Genomic DNA, 27,163 nt, shown 5'->3' on the forward strand with positions numbered 1-27,163 from the left:
TTGTGGCTCTTGTTAAGGCTTACTCCTGTTCAGGGGTACTTCAAGTTACACACGAGGCCATGATCTCAAGTGCGTTGGGTGGATGGGGTTTCAAAATACCCAGCAATTAGATTCTAGAGTTAATCATCCACACAGAACAGACCTGAATCCTTGAATGTGAAAGGCCTGGGATAACAATAGCTGGCTAGAAGCTGTTGACAAGGCCTACGATATTCATAGCCACTCAACTAGTTGGTAGCAATTAGCTGGGTAGGAGGGGAAGAGGGTAGCCCTGAGAGGGGAACAGCTGTTGCTGCAGCTGTTGACAAGAACACTGAGGCTGAATGCGAATTAAAGTTCATCTTCGTGTGCTGCATTGTTTCCACAGGAGAGCGGGTCAGCCATTTGGGCATTCCATGGGAAGGATGCTCAATTCTCTGTGTCCTGATCGCTGAGCTCCTCCTGCCCATCCTGCTCTGACAGCGGACACAGCCTCTGCAGTAATGGAGAACTGGAATTCAGCTTGTACAGGAAAGAGAAGAGAGGTGTGGGAGAAGCAGTGGGCTAGGAATTCAAAGACATGCCCCAGTTAACTGTCTACAGGCAAGTCACTTTACTCCTCCGAGCATCATCATCTTAAAAAACGCTAAAGGAACTTAGCACCATGTCCACATACGGCCATAAGTCAGCAATCAATTAATGTCAGCAGCTACTAATACTGCTACTACTATTGTTGATTATTTTTTTCCAAGGTGAAGGGGAGATAATGATATCTTTCCTGCCTACTTCAGGGGTAGTTGTAAAGACAAATTAAATAATACACATGAAAGTGATTTGAAAACCGCTGATGCTGGTTAAATGTGAGGGGTTGTTAATATTGCATATTGCAAAGGTAGTATGACTTAAATGGCTCCCCAAAACCCACCTGACTCCTAATACGTGGTGGGTGGGTAGAATACCATATATCAGCTTATTTCCTTGGTATCTGGAATTCCTATATCAGTTTTGTCCAATAGAACTTTCTGCCATGATGGAAACGTTCTACATATTTGCCCTGTCTGTGCTGAGTAAGAACTGTACGTTTTCAACATACTGAATCCACGACTGCTTTTGATTGGGTACCAAACTTTAGAACTTAAAATTGTGTTAAAATGTTGAGTTAAAAAATAATGTCAAGCATCCTAATGTTAGTCATCTGAACAACTCCGTAATCCTGCCACACAGGTGCAGTGCTTGAAATCACGCAGAGAGTTTCCACAGCCCTTTGAGAGAGGTTGTCGTTGTTATTCCATTTTATGGAAAGGCGTCAGACCTTAGAACGATTGTGCTTAAGCTCAAGGGCTGATGTAATAATATAAAGAATAACAACGACAGGCTTTATTGAGTGCTTACTGTGCAGGTCAAGAAATTCTCTAAGCCCTTGACAATCATTGACCTATTTGATCTTGACAATAAACCTAAGTATTATTATTATTATCCCCAGTGTGAGGAAACTGAGTCAAAGCAACTTGCTTGCTGTCACATAGTTAGGAAGCGTCAGATTCAGAACTTTGATGTAGGATGCAGTATTCCTGGTGGAAACCACCTTACTTAAGGAGGCACGCCTTCCCATTGCTCTTCCACAACTGATTTCCTCCACGAGTTTACCACAATTAAAAGTATGAATTTATTTGTTTTCTTGTTTATTGCCTTTGATTCCCTTCTAAACTCCACAGGGGAAGAAACTGTGTTTTATTTGCCAATTTTACTCACTTACATAGCAAGTGCTCAATGAACATCTGTAATTGAATGACAAAATGTCCAAGGCATTTCGGCCATTCATCATCATCATCATCATTATTACTTATTTTTACACCATACTATATTGTAATTTACTGATTTACATACCTCTCTTTTCTTAGAAATCTTGGAGATCAGCAACTGAATTTTTTGTCTCTGTATAACTGACCCTCGCAAATATTAGCCCCACCGAGTGGAATGGAATTAAACTGTTTCTGAGCAGAAGCAGGACTCTGAGGGACTGAGATATGGAGCGAGTGTGTCCCCATGTGGGGAGGGAGACCATGGAAACAGAGAAGGGACTCGAGTGGTGGACACTTGGGGATGTGAGGCTGGGCTGGGCTGAGACCTCAGGGGAGCTGAGGAGTCAGGGGGCAGGTGTGTGGGCTCCTTAATACGTCGTGGAGGCACCGCGGCCAGCTGGCCTAACTCTGGAGTTGGGGGTAGATGGCCCAGGCTAATGTTACTGTAAAATTTCCCTCCATGATACAAGATATAGTCTAAAAGAACCATTGTTTGGCCCTTTTCAGGGTGGGAACATTTCGAAGTCAAATGAGTATGAGCATTCTTCCCAGTACTGACTCTTTGTTTTTAATTAATTATTTTTTAATTGTATTTTTTTTTAAGATACATAGATCACAAAAAATGTTACATTAAAAAATATAAGAAGTTCTCATATACCCCACACCCCATGCACCCCCAATCTTCCCACATCAACAACCTCTTTCATCAGTGTGGCGCATTCATTGCATTTGGTGAATGCATTTTGGAGCACTGCTGCACCACATGGATCATAGTTTACATTGTAGTTTACAACTTCCCCCAGTCCCAGTACTGACTCTTAAGTGCTACCACAACGTGGCTTTTCCTATGCCAATTGTCCAAACGTTCTTCAGATCTCAGCTTAATGTCACCTCCTCATGGAACTCTCCTGACCACCTCTGGACTAGGTCAGGACACCTGCTTTGTGTTCTCAGACACTGCTCTACTGCATACTTTCCTTTCGTACTATCGACATAATTTTATTTAATTAATTGTGCAACTGTTGCTTTGGATCTGTCTCCCCCAGTGGACTGTCACACCATTCATTATCTTATTCCTAGCCTCTAGCAAGGTGCCTGGAAATTGTAGATGTTTTTAACTATTACTTACTGAATTCAAGTTGACATAATAGAGGAAGTGCTATGGTTAGGAATTATGGTTTTTATTTTCTTGGAAAGCCTATCACCAAACCATCACTGATGCCCTCTCTGCCAGGCGCTATCTGGACATGCTGTTGAGGGATTCATGGGTGAGGAGGTTTATAAATCATCCAGTGCTTTGTAGCATCGTAGGCTTCGTGTGTTTGTTAGTGGCATTGCCTCCCCAACTCCATCTCTTTGAACCTTTCTTGGAGGTGTCAAATATAAAGTTTAAATAATGAATCAATATAAAATAAGGCAAAATGCCATACATTAAATCAGTTGAATAGATTTTTGCATCTACATGTGCCAGGCCCATTAGGGAAGTTCCTGGTCACAAGTCCAAGAAGCTAGTACTCAGGACCATCATTCTCAGTATGAATCACCTGGATTTAAGCATAAGAATTCCTGAATTCCACCTTTAGAAACTCTGATTCTATGCTCCTTTGATGCATTTAAGAATTGCGCTCATCAAAGCTTTAAGTGCTGAGTATTCCCCTCCTGTAGTATTTCCTAAAAAGATATGTAACTGGGGAAGTCACTGGCAGAAGTAGAAATAACTTTGTTGTTAGGTTGTTAGGTAACAAGGCTGGGTTTTCTACTAGGGCAGAGACGTCAAAGTTGGTTAATCAGCAGCATCACAGGAGAGGAACATTTTCATGACTAAGAATCTTGGTCCCCATACCAGGAGCTGGTTCTGATTGACTAGATCAGGGAATTGCTAAGTGACTAGAGATGAGGGTTTCAAGGTTGTACTCTGCCAAGTGTAATGACCGGCCCTTGTCTTCTCTAAGCCCTCTCTTAGATCCTCCCTCTTGCCATGCTGATAGACGTAACTGCACATTCAGCCCTATAGAGGTCATGAACAGTCTTGAATAAAACTTGGGCTTTGAGGTCTCAAAACCTTGGGTCATCACCCTGACTCATAATGGCTGAGGACCTGCCTTTATTCCCTAGCACTTCTAGTTCCTCTAGAACTGCCCCTACCCTGAGACACGCCCCATTTGCTTGCTGGGCCCTTGAAGATACGGTTAACGGTGATGGAACCTGCAGGCTCCCCTGCTGGTTGGAAACAAAAGTCTTGGTTAATGTCTGGTGCAGCTGTTCACCTGACCTTGACTACCAACTATTGCTTGGACTGCTGCCTCATCTATGGCTCCTGTGTCCTGTTACCCTGTCCATCTCTCTCTTCTGATGAAATCTCCTGGTATATAGACAATTTTCTCCAATAGACCCTTTCAGAGAGCATTGCACATTCATCTGCCCAGCTGTCTTTGTGAGGCCAGATTCTGTGTTCATCCAACATTTCCTAGGCATTCGTCAACTACTGATTTTGCTACACCTAACAGTATTCATTCCACGTTCACCTAAATCATTCTGCATTTAAAAATTAGATTTTGTTTTATCGTGTGTGTGTGTGTGTGTTTGGCAGGGAGGGGTCAAATTAATTATGAATCTTCCATACCAACAATTATTCAGAAAGCTGGCATCATTTGCATCTTAAATAGACTCCAGGAATTCAAAGAAAGAGTAGAACCACAGTTGCAATAATAAACTCAATAATAATTAGAATAATTCCCAGGCTGTTAAGTAATGTAGACATATTAAAACATTTTTAGTTGAGCTTATTATGTTCTAATAAAATGAAAATATAGCTAAAGGGCAATATTGGGTAGCAGCTGGTCCATCACCAATTCCACATCCTCTTTGGCTGTTTAAATATTGCCTAGGTGTTTATATAAGCTCAAAAAAAAAAAAAAAAAAGAATGATTAAAGAAAATGACAAGGCTATGGAATCAAAAAACCAAAACAAAACCCCAAAGCTCTCTTTTCTATATTGTTGGTTTTTCAACTAGAATTTTTCATCACAGGTGACCCAATCAGTAATCCACTTAAAAGAGTTTTGCAAAGATTTTAACACAACTTCTATTTTTCAATGCCAACATGCTCAGCTTTCTAGACATCTACCGGCCCTGAGTCTTGTTCCGTGCTTGTCAACCCTACTCTGTCCTAACTTGTCCTGTCCCATCCTGTTCTCTCCTGCCCGTCGTTAGCCTAACACAGTCATTTTATTCTATGCCGTTAATATATAACCACTGACCGATCACCTACTATGCGTCAGGAACATTAGGTAATAAAGGGACGACTCGGTGGGAGACTTTGCTCTGAGATGCTTGGCTTCAGTGTGGGGAAGTGCACAAGTCACTATAAAACAGATCAGATGACGTGATGTGAGGGGACCAGTGTGGGAGAGAGAAATGTGGAAATCCAAAGAGACGGGGGCAGGCTGAGGCCTGCCACACTGCCGCGGAATGTCCTGCCATGCAGGTGACCCATCACAATTCTCCAGGAGGGAAGGGCCACTGCTGGAAAAAGGACCACGCCTTCCCGTGTCACGGGATGCGAGATCATCAACATAAACCGCAAAGCAAGGGGCACAGGCCTCTGTTTTAAAAGAGTTACGAAAATGATAAAAAAAATCCCACTCCCCAATAGAAAATAAGCACAACAAAGAAAAGTCATAGCAACATCCGACAAAGAGCCCAATCTTGAGCCAATCTGATGCTCGCGGTGCCTGCCTCTGCCTTCCCGTGACCTCGATTTCCCTGCCTCTCCACCAAATGGCTTCTTTTTTCCTTTGCTTTATTGCTCATCTGGCTGAGCAATACACTTACTTTATGATCTCTCATCTGTTCTTTGCAGGGATCCTCTCGAAAGCCTACAAATCGCATGGGACCTCTATTCTCCTCTTTGGGAACAGAAGAAAAACTAATGATGGTAATGATAACACTAATAATAGCCACCATTTCAGGAACACTTCCCAGGTGCCAGTCATTATGCTTAGCCCTTTCATGTGTTATTTCTAGTCCTTATAACAGTCAGGTAAGATTGGGACGATCATTAACCCTACATGAAAACAAGGTTGAGAGAGAAGACGTGACGGGCACTAAGATGGCATAAATATTTGCCCAACTGTACTAGTAAATGCATGAATAAATGGATGGATTGTCCAAGAATGCTCCACAGTATATGGTGAAGCACAGTCTTGAATCTAGGCCGATGGGACCTAGAAACCCTTGTCCTTGACCACAACACTGTATCAGGGCCCTGGGCTTTGGAGGGTAGAATGGGGGAGACAGGGAGCTGTGGAAGGGGAGGATGGCAGGTGAAATACCTGCTGCAAACAAGAACACGGAGACGGGCGAGCTGGCCTAGCTTGGGGAGAAGGCCCAGAAACCAGCAGATAGAAAAAGCTGAAGGCCACACTAAAACATTCATTCAGTGAAAGGATGCCGGCCTGAAGTGCCTCTTTAAATTCTACTCTCTTCTGCATTATGCACCCAAGTTCCTTCCTCTCATCCCCCTGGCACAGTCTTCACTTTCCTCTCCTTTTTGTCACCTTCCTTGGCTGGCCTCCTTGGGTTAACATTTCTCTAAAGATGCATGATTGCATTCCAATTCCAATTGCCTCTCGATACGTCTTAGCCGGGGAACTTTCAAGAACAAGCCTGAAAAGGTTTAAATTTGTTTATTTGTTTTTATTTTCATTTTAAGGGGGAAAAAAAAATCTGTGAACCTACTTCATAACAGTTTCCAAACTGGCAAAAGGTGAACTTTGCACTCTGCTAAAGATTACCCGCAGTCTCCTCCTCAAACCCCCCTGTAAAAGGCGTGAAGGGCCGGTGCGGGCTGGAGACCTGCAGGAAGGAACAGGCACGGCTCCAGGGACAGGCAGGGCTGCCCTTCAAGACCCAGCCAGCTGATTTGGGAGGAGTGGGGTGAGGGGGGTGGGAGGTATGTGGGGACCTCTTATATCTTTTGAATGTAACATTTAAAAAAAAATAGAGAGAGAGAAAGACCCAGCCAGAGCTGCTCAAGGCAGAACCACTGATAAGAGAATCTGAGTCTTTATTCACCCCCCTGACTTCGAGCGGAAACTCCCCAGAAGGCATTTCCCGCCACCGGCTGCAGTGCACATTGCACCACGTACATGGCATTTTTCCTCCTTCACAAGCTCATTTGCACATGTCAGCACTGGTTTTCAAATGCACCTCCAAGCAGTGAAAAACACTTTTCTAATATGTTCACCTGCAGCTGGTTCTCAACTTTTACTTGTTATTAAAATGGGGGGGGGGGGGGGGGCCCAAAATTGGTATTTTTTTAATCACTCTAATTAAAGCTTTAAAACCCGCAACTGTACAGAAAAGAGGAGGAAAAAAAGGAAACAACAACAACAAAACAAAGCTCCTGTTGCTGAAATAATAAAATTCACAATGGCAAACTCCGCTGAAATTACTGCCTTCTTAACCAATAGCCCCTAATCTGTGCTTATGAAAGAGGTGAGTGTGGCTGAAGAAGAGAATGCTTTACCCAACAGAAGAAAATAGGAACCTGAGGTGGAGAGTGACATAGCCTAGGAGGAAGGAAACCAACAAACCCCAATTTATGGAGGGCCAACTCCAAGCCAGAACTCCTTGAGGAGCTTTTCCTACTTTGCCTCATTTAAGCCCCGCCTCTTTCTGGAGCCCATTTGGGTGAATACGAAAGGAATAAACACAATAATTAAAATATGCCATGTTCTGATCAGGAACCAGGGCATGTTCTAATGCTTTATGTGACAAATCTCATTTAATTCTCCCAAGTGTATGAGTTAGGCAATATTTTTATCTTCTTTTTTTTTAATGAATGGATTTACTGATTTATGGAGAGGTAAAGAGAGGCCTCAATATCACATGGCTCAATGGATCAAAGCTTAGAACCTAGGGAATCTGACTTCAGGACCCACAGCCCTAACTACTGAAATAAGCTGCTAGTTGATGGGACTCCAATTGGAAGGATACTGAGGGAGAAGGACTGTCAGTGGCAGAAAGTCTTGGTCAAGATATAAGCTCCCAACAGAGGCTGAAACAAGATTGGGAATTACCTTAAGGACTATGGTTAAGTTTCTGGGCTTTATTCTAAAGAGGCACCATTTAAAGAGTTTTAAGCAAGAGAATGACAAGGTCATGTTTTATTTCCAGAAATAATTATGACTGTGGGGGATGGCAGACTGACCAGGGGAACGTAGGGAGACTGGAAAGAACTTGTTGCACAATCTGATAGGAGATGATGGCAGCTGGAGTAAGAGGTGTGGCAGAAGAAATGGTAGCAGAGGGAGAGTAGATCACCAGGACCTGGTGATTGATTTGATATGGGTGCTTGTGAGGGGAGGCACTACTGTGGAAGAGGCAGAAGGATCCTTTGAGGGTGTGATCAGAATATCAGGAGGAAAGATCTAGAGGTCTGAATTTCTTTGGAGTTGTGGATCTTGAGGACTCAGGGTTGTGAACTGTGACTCTAAGGTGTAGTTCCAACATGGCTTTTCACTTGCATTCATTTCCCTGGTGAAGATGGACCCGCTGAAAATATCTGTACATTCCTGCCAGTGGCTTGTGCATGTTTAGAATTTGGTGCCATCCAAAGGAAGGGAAGTGTTCAGTAGTTGGAATCAGTAAGAGAATAGCACGATGGAACAGGAATGTGGAGCCAAAAACTTCATCAAGCTAATAGATGGTATCTAAAAAATAACCTAGGTTAACATCACGGATTCTTAATGAGCTTAAAATGAAATTCAGAAAAATGTTGTTCTTGTGGGGACATGTTGGTGCGAGTGTGATCTATTTATTAAATAACACACAGTGCAGTGTGGACTTAGGAAGGGGTCTGTGGTTTTCACCTGACTGGCAAAGGGGTCTGTGGAACTAAAAAGATTAAGAACCCCTGGCTAAAATCATAGTTTTATAAGGAGAACATTAAACCTTTGCATCTGAACCAAATCTAGGGACATGGCACTTGGTATGCAACTCCATTATAACTTTACACTCTTTAATGCAATTCTTTGTTTAGTCACAATTACGATTGTGACTATGTATCCAGTTCCAATTGTATTGTACTAAATTGCTTACACATATTATCTCATTTAATCCTCAAAAAATCCTAAGGGTTGCATTATTATCCAATTTTACAGCTAATTAGACTAAGAACTGAAAGGAAATCCTGTTGTTTCTCCTACATAAGTGTTAATTTTGTATTAATATGTATTGCCTCATCTGGTCTCTCCACAGACCCATAGTAAACCTGTAGATACTGTTATTACCTGCATTTTAAAGATGATAAGAGTGCGATACTGAAAGTGTAAGTAACTTGCCCGAGGTTAAACAGCTACAGAAGCAGAGCTGGGACTCTAGGCTATATTCCTAACTACTTTGCTGCATGCTTCCCCGTGAACTCCCTGGCAAGCCCTTGGGGATCCTAGTGGGTGCTTCGAGGCAGAGAGAGTTGTGAAGCTGAATGACCAAGTGGGTAGTGCTTGTAAAAACCCACATCCCAGTTTTATTTGACGTTTAGGAGACTGGGCACCCTGGGCCGGCCCTCCTCAGTGGTAGGCGCCTGCTGGAGCTGAGTTTGGGCTCTCCTTTACAGCAGGAGTTCTTAACCAGGGGTCCGTGAGCTTGAACTGAATTTCAAAAAACATTAAACTTGTGGGGCCATCGGTGCGAGTGTGATCTATTTATTAAATAATACACAGTATAGTGTGGACTTCGTAAGGGGTCCATGGTTTTCACCTGACTGGCAAAAGGGTCTGTTTAACAAAAAAGATTAAGAAGCCCTGCTTTATTGGATAAGTGGGACATTTGATAAAACGAATGAAAGCACAACTTTCACAGGTGAACTTCTCACCCAGTGGCTCCTTGAGTCCACTGGCTGACTCCTATTAAGTGAGATTGCGATCTCTATCTCAATGAAATCCAGAATTCTTAATCTGGAGTTGGAGGACCTGACAACATTGGTGCACTGAATAAGGGCCTCCCAGCGACTTCTCCATCCTAATGCCAGAATATGGGAATGTTACCTCACATGGCAAGAGGGACTTTGTATATGCGATTAAGTTAAGCATCTTAGAGGAGGAGGTTTTCCTGGATTAGCTGGGTGGGTCCAGTGTAATCACAAGGACCTTATATGAAGGGGAAGGTGTGATCAGAGTCAGAGAGGAGGAGGCAAGGTGGCAACAGAAGGCAGAAATATTAGAGTGGTGTGGCCACAAGCCAAGAAGTATTGGCAGCCTCTAGCAGTTAGAAGAGGCAAGGAACAGATTCACCATGGGGCCTCCAGAAGTAATCAACCCTGCCGATGCCTGATGTTAGCGCAGTAAGACTGACTAATTTCAGAATTATCTCCTCAAGAACTGTAAGAGAATAAATGTGTGCTATTTCATGCCACTAATTTTGTGGTAATTGATTATAGACATAATAGAAAACTAATACAGCAACTTCACCTCAACTTCTTTTTCAACTTTATTTTCCGGGGTGTCCCTCTTACCTTTTTGTTAATTAGAGAAGTTGTCGGTTTAAAGAAAAATCACACAGAAAATACAGAATTACTGTTTGTCCCCTCCCTCTCTCATTAATACCTTCATTAGTGTGATACAATTATCTGAAAGAATATTATGATTATACTATTAACCACAATTCATGGTTTACATTAATGTTTCCTGTTTGTGTTGTGCCATACTATATTTATTTTTTTCTAAGTTTTATTTTAGCAACATATGTACAACCTGAAATTTCCTCTTTTAACCACCCTCAAATCTATAATTCAGTACTAATAATTACGTTCACAGTGTTGTGCCTCCATACTTTCATTGTGTCACTGAGAATAGACTCCTCATTCCTTTACAATGCCATGTCATTTCCTGATTTTCAATCTTTGCTTGAGCGTCTGCTTGGATCGTCCATTTCCCCATCTCCATGGGTCCCAAATTTTTCACAGCCTTCAAATTCTCTCTCTTTTTGAAATCTGATTCTTTTTACTTAGTTGGATTTGGCTTGTGTTAAGTTGGTTGGCTCATCTTTTACCCTCTGCCACCACTACAGAATGCTCACAATGTGGCACTTTGTTATTTCCCATGATCCCCCCAAGGAAGGGCCCTTGCATGGGTATGCCTATCTGTGAACACCCTAGCCAACATACCTGAGCTACCTCCAGATCCTCTGCAAATCCCTGCCCTCTGATCATCTTTCATGTCTGAAGGGTCCACGTACCTCAAGTGCATTCTACCCTGAAGGACACAGGACAGGAGAAGAGGCTCAGGCAGTTCTTAGAAAAATAGTGGACTTACTGATATTCTATTCATGAACTATTGTGATTAGTAATTGAAGAAAATGTGGCATTGGTGTGGAGAAAGTGGCCATGGTGCCTGCTGGGGATAGGGAGTGGGAGGAAGAGAAGATGTGGGGGCATTTTTGGGACTTGGGGTTGTCCTGGGTGGTGCTGCAGGGACAGTTACCAGACACTGTATGTCCTCCCATGGCCCTTTGGGTGGACTGTGGGAGACTGTGGGCTATGATGTGGACCATTGACCATGAGGTGCAGTGGTGCTCAGAGATGTATTCACCAAATGCAATGAATGTCTCATGATGATGGAGGAGGTTGTTGTTATGGGGGGAGGAGTGGGGTGAGGGGGTGGGGGGTATATGGGAACCTCATATTTTCTGAATGTAACATTAAAAAAATAAAGAGAAAAAAAAAAAGAAGAAGGCTTGGGTCTGTATGGGCAACAAAGTTCAGCATCCTGTCCACATGGAGCATGGACCAGAAGTGGGGATAGTTTCTGGGTACACACAGCCCCTTGGCTCACAGGCTCCCATCCCTGAGAGGCAGGGCATACCCAGAGGAGGGTCAGAGTGGACCCTCTGAAGTGCAGAGTCCAGGCCACAGTCCTCTCTCCCTTGGTTCTATGGGCATCACTTGTGCTTATGACTTATTTATCTAACTAGAGTATAAGAACCATGAAGTTAAGGATCAACGAGTGGTGTGGAACACTTGATACGATAGATGAAAGCATGTTTTAAAAATTCTACTACCAACTATAGTCCTTGACTTAACTTTTGTTCTTTTTATTTTTGACTATGTACAGAAGTACAGTAATATTGGGTAAGTTGTTAAGGTCACACAGCAAATCTGGGGCTGCCATGGCTTGGCAGGGGGGAGTGAGAGGTTATAAACTCGTGACTGCTGAACGTGTGGTGTGTGCCAGTCTTTCATTTAAACATTTTACAAAGAAAGAAGAAAAGGCTTTTAGAATCTGCATATGGTGTGAGGAGTGAGTTCCGTGCCACTTTTAATTGAGAGCTCTGAGGGCAAAGCTAGCAGAGCAAGGTAACAGCTGCAACACACCCCCTGCCCCGTCACGCTTGTGTCGCCATAATAGGCAGGCTTATTATTTTTTAATTGGGAGCTTCAGTGTTTTGTTAAACTGTAAATGTGTCAGGACCAGGGGATTTGCCAATACACTGAACACTATTGCATTTAATTCTTTACGGAAGCTTTTGGGAGATACAGGGTCAGTTCACGGAAGGCATTTTGTTGTTATGGAATAACAATAGTTAACATTCACTAAGTGTGTACTGCTTTCCAGACATTGGGATGGACATTATTTGGATTTGTATAATCAACCACTCAAACAAAGGATGCATGTTCCTTGATCTTCTACTATGGTCCAGAGGCTTTGTTAGGCATTTGGGTGGACAGATAACTGATGACTACAACCTGTCCAGACTCAGTCCTCTAGGACAATATAAAAACGTAAGACACATGTTTACACACTGAGATGGAAAATGTGCTCTGATGAACGCCAAAGAGGAGGAACAGGTTGTTTATTTCCACCCAGTCTAGCTCCTCCCCATCTCACTGCAAGGCACCTCTGTCCATCCATTTGCTCAAGGCACAGATGCTGTGGCCATCCTTGATTTCTTCCTCTGCTTTCCTCTCGTAGCAAGTCCATCACCAAGTCCTGCCCAATCAACTTCTAAGATATACCTCAACGTCATCCACTCCTCTCTTTCTTCCTCTCATCTCCACTTTCCCAACTGAAGCCACCAGAATTTTGTGCCAGCAATTCTGCAATAATGACTCAACTGGTATCCACAGCACCATCCTTGCCCCCTCCAATCTGTTCTGCACGATCAAGCCAGTGATTTTTCTCTCCCCTCTGCTTAGTAACCTCCAGTGACACGTCTTCTACTCTTAACATACCCGACAATCCTCTCACCTATGTGATCCCCTTAATCATTTCAGAATTCTGCAGCCCCCTGACTGTCTTTTGGTTCCTTCCATGGCGCTCAGGGCCTTCCAAGTGCTGTTTCCCCTGCTTTCCACCTGTACTTCAGAAATCAGCTTGACTGTTCTTCCCCTGGAGAGCTCCCCGACTCCCAAGTCAGAAGGCGGCAGCTCCTAGTCCCCCTTTGTGGCATATTGCTCCTCTCTTTCTTAGCACGTACAATGCACTGCACCTGTTCATGCTGCCATGTAATTCATTGCTGCTACATGTTTAATGCCCATGTCTTATACCAGAATGCCGACACCACGAAGCCTCAGTGGCGGCGACAGAGCTTGGGTCATGCTTGACAATCCATCAATATTTGCTACAGGAATGACAGAGTTAGTATATTAGTAGAGGGAATGGCAAATCTACACAGAGAAAGGAAAGACCTTTGTGCCGAAGAAAGAAGGTAGGGAATTGAGGAAGGGGTGGAATTTTATGAGTTTGATCCTGATTGGTCAGGAGATGACTGGGGAAGGTATTCCAAATAGAATAAATAGATGCATCTGAGTTTTGAGTCTTGGTCCTATCACCAGCTGTGTGGATCTGTTTGGATTATACAACTTCTCTCCAATTGATTTTCAGTAAAGCAATACAGAATCTTTCTTCCTCTGGATCCTTGTGAGGGTTCAATGAGATATAGCTTATGAAAATCTTTTGAAGATTATCAAGCCCTAAGGGGACTTGAGAGGTGTTTTTAACATTTAGATTGTGCATGTTTTATTGGCAACTTTGTGCAGACTTACGATTTTTCTCATCTAGGTGCCCCTCAAATCTGATAGGTTCCTTTGTTTCATTGTTTACCCTGCATTCTGCTGGAAATGCCATGGAAATAAGGGGCCTCCTTCAGAAGATTTCTTCTCTGATACGGTGTTGCTTTCAGAGCTCTTTGCACCTGATTCTAGCCAGCTTTTCCTTGTTTAATGATTATGTTTTGTAAAATCAAAATAACCAGATCTATATGGAGATAACTTTAGGCCTTGACCTACCCACTCAGAACCAATAGCTTTACAGGGTTGCAGAACAAGGAAGGAATGGGCATTTGGGGCTCTCTAGGTCAAAACTCTAGCTTTTCATTGGCCTCTGAGCTTCTGTGTTGGGGCAGTAGAGGCACGAGGAGGGTTTGGGACAAAAGAAAATGTGCTAACATTTACTTACACATATGATGTACTCAAGCTCCAACAGTCCTCTGGACTGTGCATTTATTCTGTTTACTACCAGGATACCCCAATCACTACTGAAAACTACTGTGTGTTTACATCTCTTCTGGCCTAGGCACTTTGCTATGTGCTTTGCTCGCAAGATCTTCTTTAATCCTCAGAGAACACCATGAAGAAAATAGTATTATACCCGTATCGGGCAGTGGTTCTTAAACTTCAGTGTTCATGAGAAACGTTGGAGTGCTTGCTAAAACATGCATAGCTGGACTCCACCCTCGTAGGTTCTCATTCCGTAGGTCTGAGGTGCGGCCTGTGAATTTGCTTTTCTAACAAGTCCCCAGGTGAGGGTGATGCAGCTCCAGGGACTCTACCCTGAGCACCATTGTTTTAGAAGTTCAGAGGCTAATACTCAACAGAACTGGGAGTCAAACCTAGATCCAGCTTAATGCAAAGCCATGCCCTTTCCTGCAATATGACACGTATTCCTTTACAGCAAAGGCTGGAACGTGAATTCCATCAGGGGAATGAATGAAAGGAGAGAAGGAAGAAGGAGAGAAGCAAGCAGGCAGGGAAAACACTGGGCGTGTTCAGTCAGGAGGAGCCTGGGGGCTTCCCCCGATGCCCCTGACTTGCCCCATGCCATGGCACAGACGCAATGGAGCTCACGATTGAAAGGCCATCACACTTTTGAAGTAAAATGTCATGAAAATGACTAATGATTAAAGGTGACAAAAGAGCCTTTCTTCACTGAGATGGTTTCTGAATGAGAATCAATATTTTTCCGTGAAGCTATGAGTCGGCAGCTTCCCCAGTTGTCATAGTCCTTGCAAGACACTTCACTTCTCTGTAAAATCTTTACCCATAAAATATTGATAATTACAATGCCCACCTCACAAAGAGGTGCTGAGGATCACAAATGTAAACCATGGCAGATCAGAAAGCACTGTGCCTGACCGAATTAATATATTACCTGTGATATTCTGATGAGCTGGCAATAGGGATCTTACCAACAACAGTAATTCACCGGATGTTTCCAGAGCACTCAGAGACAAGTGTTGGTTGGAGAGAAAGGACCTGGGGTAAAAAGTCAAGTAGGCATCCGAAGGGAAAGTTTGTAGTTCTCCTGAGGAAAGGGGAGGGGTGAGGAATCCTCATCTATTATTAGTAATCGCACCGACCATCTTTGTATCAACAACACTTATCAAAAAGTCTCAGGGCATAACAGTGGAGTGGTTAAAATTGGGACCAGCACGCAAATCCCTTTCCTACCATTAATAGCTATGTAACTTTGGGTAGGCTACTTAACTTCTATTTCTCCTCTATCAAATTGGAACCATAAAAGGATACATAACATATGATTTCCACAAAATTAAATATGTGAAGGCATATCAAAGGCTTGGCACAGTACAGGAAAAATCTCTGTCTTGATATACAGTAGACATTCAACAAGGGCATTGAGGAATAAATGAACGAAAAGAAGAGCACACAATCTTTGTCAGATTGACACTTCCATTGAGATGACCCAGCCCAAGGACTCTCTACATTATGTTTCCTCCCGTTGTGTGACTTAAAAGCAGAATATTCCTGGTCTCTTCCTTGCCTCTCCATGAAGCTCCTGCCCTACTCTAGTGGCACAGGTCACCTGAGAACACAGGTCTCTGCACATGTTCACAGATTAATGTCTGTCCCATTGTAAACTGGTTGGGAATGTCAGGCAAAGGTGACATTCAAGTGCAGATGAAGAGAGCACTTGCATTCTCACGTTAGGAAGTCAAAGAAGGAGCCACTTGCTTGGCATTGAAATTGTACAAGAAGGTAGGGTGACCTCTGTTCTACACTGGGGAAGAAAAAAAATAAGCAATTTACTTGCACATGGTTCATGGAAAAACAGCCTTGGGGGGAAATTACTTATGTAGTGAATTTATGTAGTCTTGCAAGACAGATTATACTATCAGCAAATGAGGTCAGAGGAGCAGAGAGGACTGATTGTAAGATGAGTGGCTTGTGTGGGATAGGCTGTTTTACTGTGTGTGAACCTTGAAAGAGCGGATTACATTTTTTAAAGAACTGGGCTCAAATGTATCACTTTTTTTAAAGCCCCAAAACTCCTGGCATTTTACTTAGCATGTATTTTATATTCGCATGCAGCGTTTTTTAAAGCGTAATGGTAAAAATAGCATAACTATCATGTTATTAAGGAGCAGAAACACCTGGAGGAGTGCTGCTGTGTTTTACTGGTCTGTTCGGTGGGTCTTCGACAAAATGCACAAGTGGGTCAGGCAGGGAGTGGTGAGTGACTGCAGCAGGGCTGGGTCAGGGAGACGAGGGGGGAGGGGGGACAGCAGTGAAATGAAGCCCACACCCAGGTCGACGTGGGCGGCTGCTTCTCCCGTCCAGCTGATGGAGGGCTTAGTGTTGCCAGATACCTCTCAAGAGATGCTAGAGATCTAACATCTTGGGTGACATTGTATGATTAATAATGGCACATAAGTCAAACAAAATTATCCTTGGCAGAAAGTTGGCCATAAGTAAGTGGCCACTCATTTTTTCAGATGCCCATGGGTGAGCATGAACCACCTACGGCCAGGCTTTCCAAACCTGTAGGCTTTGCCCTATACCTGCACAATTAAGCCAGGCCAGTCTCTGCACATGTCCTTTGGCTCAAAGGCAGTTTTGCTTCTCGAGTTCCCATACTCAGCACTCTCTGTTAGATATGGATTATACTGTTCTTTCTGATTATTCTCAACTGATGATTCTAGTCACTGGTTAAATTAAGAAGTGTAGAACAATATTTTTCTCCATTCTTAGGATTGGTAGAGGCTTTAATATATATCTTGTTCAAACTTCATGCCCAGAATCCTTCCTGTAAGGCCCCTTACAGGGTCATCCTTGCCCTATTCGAATCATTCCAGAGATGGGGCACTCCTTAACTAGGACGGAATCAGTTATTGGTTGGACAGCTTTGTTTATTAAAACATTCTTTGTGGTGCTCAACTAAAGTCAACCTTCTTACCAATTGTAATCATAGGCCCCAATTCTCTCTCTTTTCTGGAGTAAATTAGAATGTGCATAAAGAAAGTGTATAGTGGACTATAGGTAGAGGTGTTTGAAATTCACTCTTTTAAATAGACCTTAATAAACATCAACATAAACAACTTTTCTCCAAGCTATTGAAGTGTTATATTTCTGGTCAAGCAGGGTATTGCAAATTATGTGTATATAATTTGCACTGTGACTATAAAGTTAATATGCATAAGAAAAATCTTCCTTATACAACACATAGAATGACGTCCACCAAGGATTTTCTAATGAAATTTCATCGATTGTTTATGTTCTAATGCAGAACCACAATATAAATTCTTAATATAAGGTGTGAAGTACCAACCACATAGCTATATGTTTGTCACCAGGTGTAACAGTATGGCTGAGGCCCCTTTTCGGTAATAGAAGCAAATGCTTGCTGTTTCCGTGGAGGGCCTTTCGGTTGGTTCTTACCTTTCCTGTGCTAAAGCTGTGGGTCGCTCTGGTGGTTTGGTGTTATGAGGCCAAGAAGAACATGTTCTTAGCTTTGGTCCATTTCTGTGGGTGTGAACTCTTATAATCTTTTGATGGGGTTACTTTGGATAAGGTGTGGCCCAGCTGGGTGGAGATGGGTCTTAATCCTCTTACTGAAGGCCTTATACGGAAGGCAACAGAGAGAGAGAAAGCCACAGAGGGAGCAGCCAGACACTGCCCGTTAACAGAACCCAGAAGAGAAGGGAGAAGCCAGAGGGGCTGTCACGTGCATTGCCATGTGACGAAGGAGCCCAGGACCCAGGATGACCAGCAGCCAATCCTAGGATGCCACAGTCTTCTGGGAGAAAGCATACGTTGACGAAGCCTTGACTTTGGACTTCTCCTAGCCTCAAAACTGTGAGCCAACTCCTTCGTGTTGTTTAAACCAACCCATTATATGGTATTTGCTTTACCACAAGACAACTAAAACAGCCACTTACAAATATAATATTTAAATAAATTATCATGAATTTATTGGCATAATATGGCCAAAACTTTGGCATATGGCATTTGGGCTTATAGATTAAGCTTTATCAACATTTATTGGGTACCTTCTGCATACCAAGTACTGTTTTTACCTCTGGGAATAAAACATGAATAAAATGTAGTCTGCTTCAGGCTTTATGTCAAGACACCTAAACTAATAATTTTAAAATAGCATGGTAAGTGCTATGATTGAGAAACATGTGCCAAGCCCATAAGAACAGAGATCTGGGTTCATTAAATTTCTTTGTTCAGATGATGGTCCATATGAATCTTGCAGGATGAGTAAGTTTTAATAATGACAGCCACCATCCATTGACATATACCAAGCTCATATGTGTCTTGGCTCATGAAATCTCCATATAAACACTATGATACACACGGTATTATCATTATTATCATTCTTATTTTATAGATGATGAAGTTGAAGCACAGAAAGATTAACTAGCTTAGCTGGGGTCAAAACAACCAGCATGTGTTTGAACCAGAATCTGAAATCCAGCAATCTGACACCAGAATTTATAGTCCCCGTGGTATGCTGCCTTTAGTTTAGTCAAATGAAGATAAAATGGAAAGGTCATTTGTGACATTTATGGGAAGTCTCTCAGAAGGATCAGCATGATCAAAGGTGTGGAAAGTAGGAGGTAAGGACAAGTATTACTAAAATAGAGGTGCAAGTAAGGGAGAGACAGGAGATATGTGGTAGAGGTAAGGAGTAGCATGTGATAGACAGATTTTAAGAAGAGGTATTCCTCTGGGTGCAGTTCTGGAAGGAGGACTTAAGTATGGCAAGACTGTAGCAAGAAGCCTATTAGAAGGTATGCGTAATGGTCCAGAAAAGAGATTCAGTGGGAGCAGGGGAGAGGGGAAGGAGCTCTCAAAATGACTAGAATTGAATTTCCTGTTTGGTGGGAAGACACTAAAGTCACATTTCCTCTGATGTTAGAAAAAATAATGTGACATTTCTTGCAAATGAAAGTTTGTGGAATAAATACACCCATTTCCTTCTGGCGATTTTATAATAGTAAAAATAAAAATTATTCATTTAACCTTTTAGAAGTCATTTTTTTCTTCTCATGCTCATAAATTTCCTTACCATGAACTCTCTGACCAGAGTGTTTCAGGAACCTAATATTAGGGAGGAGAAAATGTGGTGATGGATTTAGGTATTCTCAGAAAGGAAAGGGAGGCATTAGGAGATGACTCAGGAAATGCTTTAGAAGTTTCCATCACAAGAATTGGATATATCCTCAAGAAAATAAGATGGAGTCATGACTAGAGAAAGGAAACTGTAGCAAACTAATTTAAATTCAACATGCCTAATGTAGGCCGTGGTCACTAGGGCACACTTTTATTCCTGAGGACAGCTGGACTACATTTCCCAGGCTTCCTTGCAGTTGGATGTGGCCATGTGACTGAATCCTAGCCAGTGGAATGTGTCTGGAAGGGATGTCTACCACTTTTACATGTGGATCGCATGCTCTTTCCTTCTCAGATAGCTTCAGGCAGATGAGCATGGTACCTTAGAAACCACATGTTGAACATGGTAGAGCCATACCTGGAGAATAGCTGCTCACCAATCCAGCGCATACTTTGAACTTTGCTTGAGTAAGAAATAAACTTGTGTTATGTTAAATTCTTAAAATTTGAGGGTGTCTGTTAGAGCAGCTGGCATTGACTCAACCAATACACTCACTGACTTTTTTTTTTAAGTGTGTGGAGAGGGGTTTGAAAAATTAGAAGCCCTTACGGATAAATCACACAGTAAACTAGGGATGGAAGCAAGTATTCTGAATTCTGAAAAGGTAGATATTAGAAGACACTAAGATTATTCTCCTACTTTCAAAGCTTAAGTGAAACATTCTTCCATAACTTTGAAATCCCTTGCTTCAGTGCTGTGGTTATCAGGCATCCTTCTGATAATTGCTTGACTTTCAGAATATGGTAGGAAAACTATGGACTTTGGAGCATGAACCCTGAGTTTGCAGCACACCTGTGGAGTGTTCTTAGATTTCAGTTAGTTCACCTCTCAGAACCTGAGTTCCCTCTTCTATGAAATGGGAATAAAAATACTGACCACAAAAAAGGAGAGTAGGAGGAGAAATCTTCAACTCTAAGAGAAAACACCAGTGGGCCCATTTATTCTGCCCAACTCTAGAATCCAGGGCATTGCCTCTGGGATGTGAAAGCCAGCCTGTGGTGCAGTCTCTTCACCTTCCCGCTTGGATGGTGGATAAATTTCGATTTCTACACCAGGCAGAAGGCTGATTGCTGAAGGCAGTAGAGTGCAGTTCCTCTGAGGTCAGACTTTGGAGCCTTTAGGTCTCTTACTAGCCAGGTAACTGGGGAACTTCTCTAAGCCTCAGTTTCCTCATCTGTGAAACAGGGATTATAATAATACAGGTCTCTGGAGCTGAGATTATTCAGTAAAATGAAACTTTGGAATGTGCGTCAGCCAAGACTTGGGAAACAATAGATATTCAAAAAATGCTAATGTCCTTTCCTCTTTCCTGCACACCAGGAACAGAATATTCTAGGTGGTAGGAATTATTGAGCATAGGCTCTGGGGTCAGAAACCTGGAGGTTAAGTCCCATATTTGATACATAATTTTAGGAAAAATTTTAATCTCAATAACTTCAGCTTCTTCTTTTATAGAATTGGAAAAGAAGACCTGCTAGCCTTCTTCCCAGTCTGCTGTAATGATGAAATGGGGTTCTAATTTACATAGCCCTTCCTTCAGAGGCTGTGAGATGCTCCACTAAAAGCGAATTATTTAATTATTACCATGGTCTTAATCACCAGACACACACATACACTCACACACACACAGGACATGTAGAGCTTTTTTCATGCTTTTTCTTCCCCTTCTCAATTCCTGCAAAAGCTTTCAATGCCCCAACTTCCTAACATCTTTCCTAGAAACTTGGAACATTTATCATTGTTTCCTCTGTGGAAAGGAAGCAGCTGGGATGCCTCAAGGAGCCTGACAGTGCCTGGTGTGTACACAACACTCAACGCATGGTGGCTACTGTTGTCAGTTATGTTAGTTCTGGGTGCCCCATCTCTCAAGAGCTTCTGGGAAGAGCCAGGGAAATCACCCTGTAATTGCTGCGGGTATGCTCGAATTTGTATTATTTAAACACGGTCTCTAATGCTGTGCAGAAATGTAAACATTGAAAGCCGTTTGCGTTTCTTGATGTTTTTGTCTTACTATAATAAAGGGATATCCATCTTTGAGAAGCTTTTAAACACTCAACCCTCTGTTTACAGCCAAAGGTTGCCTCATCTTGAAAGGATGAATTCCTCTATTTATTCACCTTGGTCTAACTGATAATTATGGCCCTACTTTTCTCTTATATTTGCTCTTTTTATCTTCTTTATCTTCGCTATATCCCCTGTTAGTTGTTGCAGACTTGGAATATTTTTCATATGCACTTTTCCCACCTCTGTTCCCCATGCCTTGATTTGATCTTTGCAAAATGTAGTGGCAAGGGTCTTGGAACTACTAGCTGGATGTGTGAAACCTTGTGATGGTCTCTCCTGCTCATCCCTAGTCCTATTTTCCTATTCAGCAAATGAACAGGAGGAACTAATAGTTTCTAAGGTGCCGATTCTGACATTTATACCTAATTTTATCATTCATTTGCTTGTTCATTTTTTAAATGAATATATATTGATTTCATCCTATGGACAGGCATCTATTACAGTAATTAACTTATGGCCGTGTAATTGTTTGTTTGCATTTCTGCCCTGGGGTCATAGATATAAAATGACATAGTCTGGTCTCTCTCTTGAGGAGCTCACTATCTTGTAGGGGAGGTGCAAACAATTACACTCCAGTGATCTACTTATTGTAATGAAGGTTTGTCAAGATTTCAGAAGAGAATATCTGATCGGTCACGATCAGAGATAAAGTCTGGGAGGGGCATGGCCATTAGCAATCACTAAACTGAGCAAATGAGAGGTTTACTTAAGCATTAATTCATGTTGCCCTTGCCCTCTAGAAGCTTTCAGCCTAATGCAGGAAACAGTCAAACAGTCAACAAAAAACCGCCATTTGTATAACGGACATTGTAATAGAAGAACATACAATGTCATCCACACTCAGAGGAAGAAGCAACTCATTTGATTCAAATATACTTTTGAGCTGTGAAATGCTTTGATTCAATATGAACCTTGGGGAAATTAACTACAAGAATATAACTAAAGATTATGATAAGAAAATACATTAATTCCTGATGTGACTGTTTATTGAGGGTCTGCTCTGAGCTAGACACTGTACCAGGTATAACACTGTGGTACACAAAACACTTCTCCCAATTCATGGTGCTAGGATGGAACCAGACAAGAAATGAAACCTACATCCAGCAAGGATTTAGAGCCAGAGAACCTGACTTGCTGCCTCCACTTATTAGCTGGGTGACCTACAGAAAATCCCTTGACTTCTCTACCTCATTTCCCTGGTATGCAAAATGGGGATGATAATAGGCACAAGTGAGAGTTATATAAGGAACAAGGATCAAATCAAGGAAGGGTTGTGTAAGTGCTTCGTGAACTGTCAAGGACGCTACACATGTTAGTGATTATTGCAAAGGAAAAAAGGAATTGGTTGTGCTTAACCCAAGATGAGAGATGGCAATGATTTCCATGTACAGTGACTCATCCATTCTCAATGCTTCAAGGCCATGTAGATCCTGGTCAGCCCCCAATCTCTATGTCCTGATTAGTTCTCTTTTTAGCTGCTGATAAATAACAACTGTCTATTGAGCTTTTCCCTTTGGCCTTGCCACTGGCATCTCATACTTGGCACAGCCAAACTTAAATCCATCCGCTTTCTCTCCCTCTGACAAATTCAGACTTTCTTCTACTCCCATATTTCCCGTTGCAGTAAGCAATCCTCAAACTAGAATTCCCATTCTCTCTCAGCCTCAATTCCTATTGTTCATCAGTCCTGGTAGGTCTCAAGTCATCTCCAGGCTCATCTCCACTGCTTCCTTCAGCTATTATCATCTATGGAAGTGCAAGAAGAAATCCTTGTAAAGAGGGAATGAGATACTCATCATTTGATCATAAAGCAAACCCCTAGAAAAGATGCATTCTTATTTAGTTCACATGTTCCTTATTTCCCACTAATGCCATGAAATTAATTTTCATTTATCCCAAAATTTCAAAAGTAATTCCTTATGAAATCCTCCTGATAATGTTATCTTGCCCAGTTATGTAGCTGTGAGGTGTCCTATTTCTCTGGCCACTGGCAGTGGCCTTGGTGGCCAGTGCCACCAGTAAAAGGAGCTAAGTGGGAATATGCCCTCATGTTTTGAGGCAATCTGAAAAGCCAGATGGTTTTTTAGCATAGCTTTGATCTCATCAATCTCCACAGCATAAAATATGGGCATAATTTATGCTGTTCTCTTCATGGTTGCTGTTGTTGTTTGTTTCTTTTGTTTGATCCCAAATTTAGGTATTATAAAATCTTGTTAGTTTTATGGCCTCCTCCCCAGCAGTCCCCCAGTGACTTCTGGAAGTCCCCAAAGAATCTCTTCCAGATGCTGTCACAACACCAAGCATCTTGATTCTTTCTCTTCTGACTTCAGCTCATCTATGCCCATACCCATGAGTCAAATCTACATAATAAGAAATATTTCACAGAAATAGCTCCTAATGTCTACAGAAAGAAGAATGAACAAAATTAGTCATCATGATTTTGTTTACGTTTTTATTGAGGAAGATCATCATTTGTTAAGCTTTTGTCTTGGCTGCTGATGCCAGTGTAGAAACATGGCTGATGTTATAAAAACCAAGCCTACTTGTGGGACTTCAAACACATTATCAGCTACTTATGACACTGGTGACTTCAAAGTAGGCAAAAGACAGTTGTGGAAACAAAGGATGATTGGTCCTGACAATGGAAATATAAGAGTAACCCAGATTACTCACACTAAACTAATTTTCCTTCTATGATGTATGCATTAATTTTAATGTTGTCACCTGTGTAGACAGGTACAATTATGCTGGTCAGCTATTTACTTGTATTTCAGGATGATGTATCTATTTCTTGCCTTAGAATGAGTGCAATAAGTTGTTGCCTGAGAATTGCTGGTATTATTCTTAATTTGGGTCTTAGGCTTAACAACAACATCAGGGGAGATTGAGGTTAGACATTAAACATGCTCGTTGGCAGTGTTGCAGAAATCTCTATTTCTGTCAATAATAAAACTTTTCAGAAATTCTCACCTATCTGAGATAGATTAGGGAATTTCCTGCTAAAGGCTGGACTATCCTGCTTCTGTACATCCTCCCCTGGCACTGGGACTTCACAGTATTCTAGAGGGTATCCTTGCATCTGTCTGTCCATCCATCCATCCATCCATCCATCCATCCATCCATCCATCCATCCATCCATCCAACCATCCATGGATATTAGCTACAAGGAATACTAGCTGATTGGCAGCCTCAGCTGCTGCACTTTCAGTTTCACAGAGGCCATGCTCTCTCTGAGGCCCTGAGTCAATGTCTGAACACAGTGGGGATGCTAGAGCTGGTCCAATTCTGTTCAACACAGGGACTCCTCAAAAGAGAAATCTTTGCTCTGGGGCTCCCCAACTGGCTTGGCTATGACTTTTTTTCAGACCTGCATTACAGTTTTAGGTACTTACCATTCAATTCTCCTTCCTTCCTTCTTCACCTTCACAGTTGTCAGACCCACACCATCATCTGACGTTCTTCCTCCCCTCATCTACTTTCTCTTACCTTTATTCCTCACAAGCATTTCCCTCCATAAATCTCTTGAACTTATAATTCTGCCTTGTTGTCTGTTTCCCAGAGAACATGAACTGACACAAACTCAGGAAGATGTCTAGATTTTGAGAGGAAGGCAATGAGATGCCATTGAAGAGTTTTGAACAGGAACATTAAAGAACAAAACCTTTGTTACAGAAAGAGTATTGTGGCTATGGTGGGGAGGATGGATTTAGAAAGAGTGAGTCTTGAGGTGGAGGGACCAATTATGACTGAGGATAAAATAGGATTTGAAGTGGAGTAATGGCAGAGGGCATGGAAAAAAAGGGGTTAGAAGAGAGAAATAAAGTGTTGGAAACAATAGGGCTTAATGATCCATTGGTTGTCAACTCTAATGGAGAGAGAGAATAAAGGATGACAGGGGCATCTAAACTGTTAAGCAGTGCCACATTCCTAGTCTTGAGGAACTCTCTGGAGGAGGTTTGTTATTGAGTAATCCTCATGGAATATAGAAGAGTCAATTGGACATAGTATAGCCACCCGCCAATGCTCCTTCACCTCTGCTTCCCTCCACCAGGATACTGTGGGCAAGGGGAAGACTGAGTGGTCCCCCAGGGGACTGGGTTGAAGGCTTGGGGGAAACAAGCCCTCTGTTGGGTGCGCTTCGAGGGTTGCAGAAAGAGACACCCTCAAGGCAGCATTTGTGATATCCATCCTGTCTAAAGGAAGGTACTAAAAAATTGTAGGAGGTTCTGAGTTGAGTAGGAAGTTACCAAGTCCCTTAACCCCTCCCAATGCCATGCTGAAACTTCAGTATTACATTATGAGATCGTGACAATTACTTTTAATAAGCCCTATGATCTAGATCTAACACGTGGCTCTGGCTACAGTCTCCTCCTACACCATCAGTGCCAGCATGAGTCACATGCATATGTGTGTTGCCAGCACATGCATCATGTGCACATGCATGATGCAGCTGTGTACTTGTGACCTGTCTGGGACCCACACAAGCATTTATCTTCATGGTACAGAAGGGCTGGAGTTCAGCAGCCTCAGCAGAGCCTCCTACAGGCATGCGTTTAGATGTTATCATGCCCCAAACCTCCTCAGTCAATCAGGCTTTCTCTCAAGGTCTTTATCACCCCACTTTCCCCAAACTTAAACCAAACCTCAGGGTTGGGGAGTTTTAGGTTAACCATCTGAATTTTATAACTGGTGCTTGAACTTTTAATTCCCTTTTCAGTTGTTAGAAAACATCCTCCCTTACTTATTCAAGATTTGCTATTGCAATATAAAGGAAATCTTTGATAATTTAGAGAATACCTCCCTTTTTCCTCTCCCAACAAACCTCGATATTAAGATAATTGTATTAAGATGAATTTAAAACATCATGAATTTAAGATTTTGAAATTCAGAGCTGTGATCCCTTTGATTTTGGCAGTATCAGTCCTTGAGGAAGACACTGGTATGGCTACCTTGGCGTCCAGTTCCAGCCAACTTCCCCTTTGTTCAATCCAATTCATGTGCCTCATAAGCCAGCTTCTCACCTTTCCTGACTGTTTGCAGCCATAGGTAGCCATGGGATGCAGTTTGGTCACAGGCATGAAGGTGGGAGTTTGCTGGGGTATTTCAGCGAAAGCTTTGGATGTGACTGGCACTCCAACTCCCATCCTAGATTAAATATGGATAGAATGCTGGATACCGGAGCAATCTTCTTGGGACATCAAGAGGCTAATGTGACATTATTGAACTAATGAATCAGTATCAACAACATCTACCTCCAACTTCTTGTATAAGAAAATTAGAAGTGTGGTGACTGAATTCCTAACAGTCCCCTTGCTGAAGCAATGGATAACACTGATTCATTGGTAGGTGATTCCAAGCAAAATGATTTAATGGGAATGAAAACTATCTTGGAATCATATCTCCCAAGATGATCTACATTTTTGTGACTTGTAAATAGGTATTTTAGTCAAGAGTGGACAGTAAGAATATTGAAAATTTAACATGGATATAGTTGGGGTATGAACGGATATAAGCAGAATAGAGAACTGATAAATAAAATTTGAAATTTTGAGTCTCTAGAAATGGAGACGTATATTTACTTATATGACAATTTTTTTTTTTCATTTTGCTTTAGCTTAAA

The sequence above is a fragment of the Dasypus novemcinctus genome, chromosome 10 (genome assembly GCF_030445035.2).
Source record: "Dasypus novemcinctus isolate mDasNov1 chromosome 10, mDasNov1.1.hap2, whole genome shotgun sequence".
NCBI classification, from domain to species: Eukaryota; Metazoa; Chordata; class Mammalia; order Cingulata; family Dasypodidae; genus Dasypus; species Dasypus novemcinctus.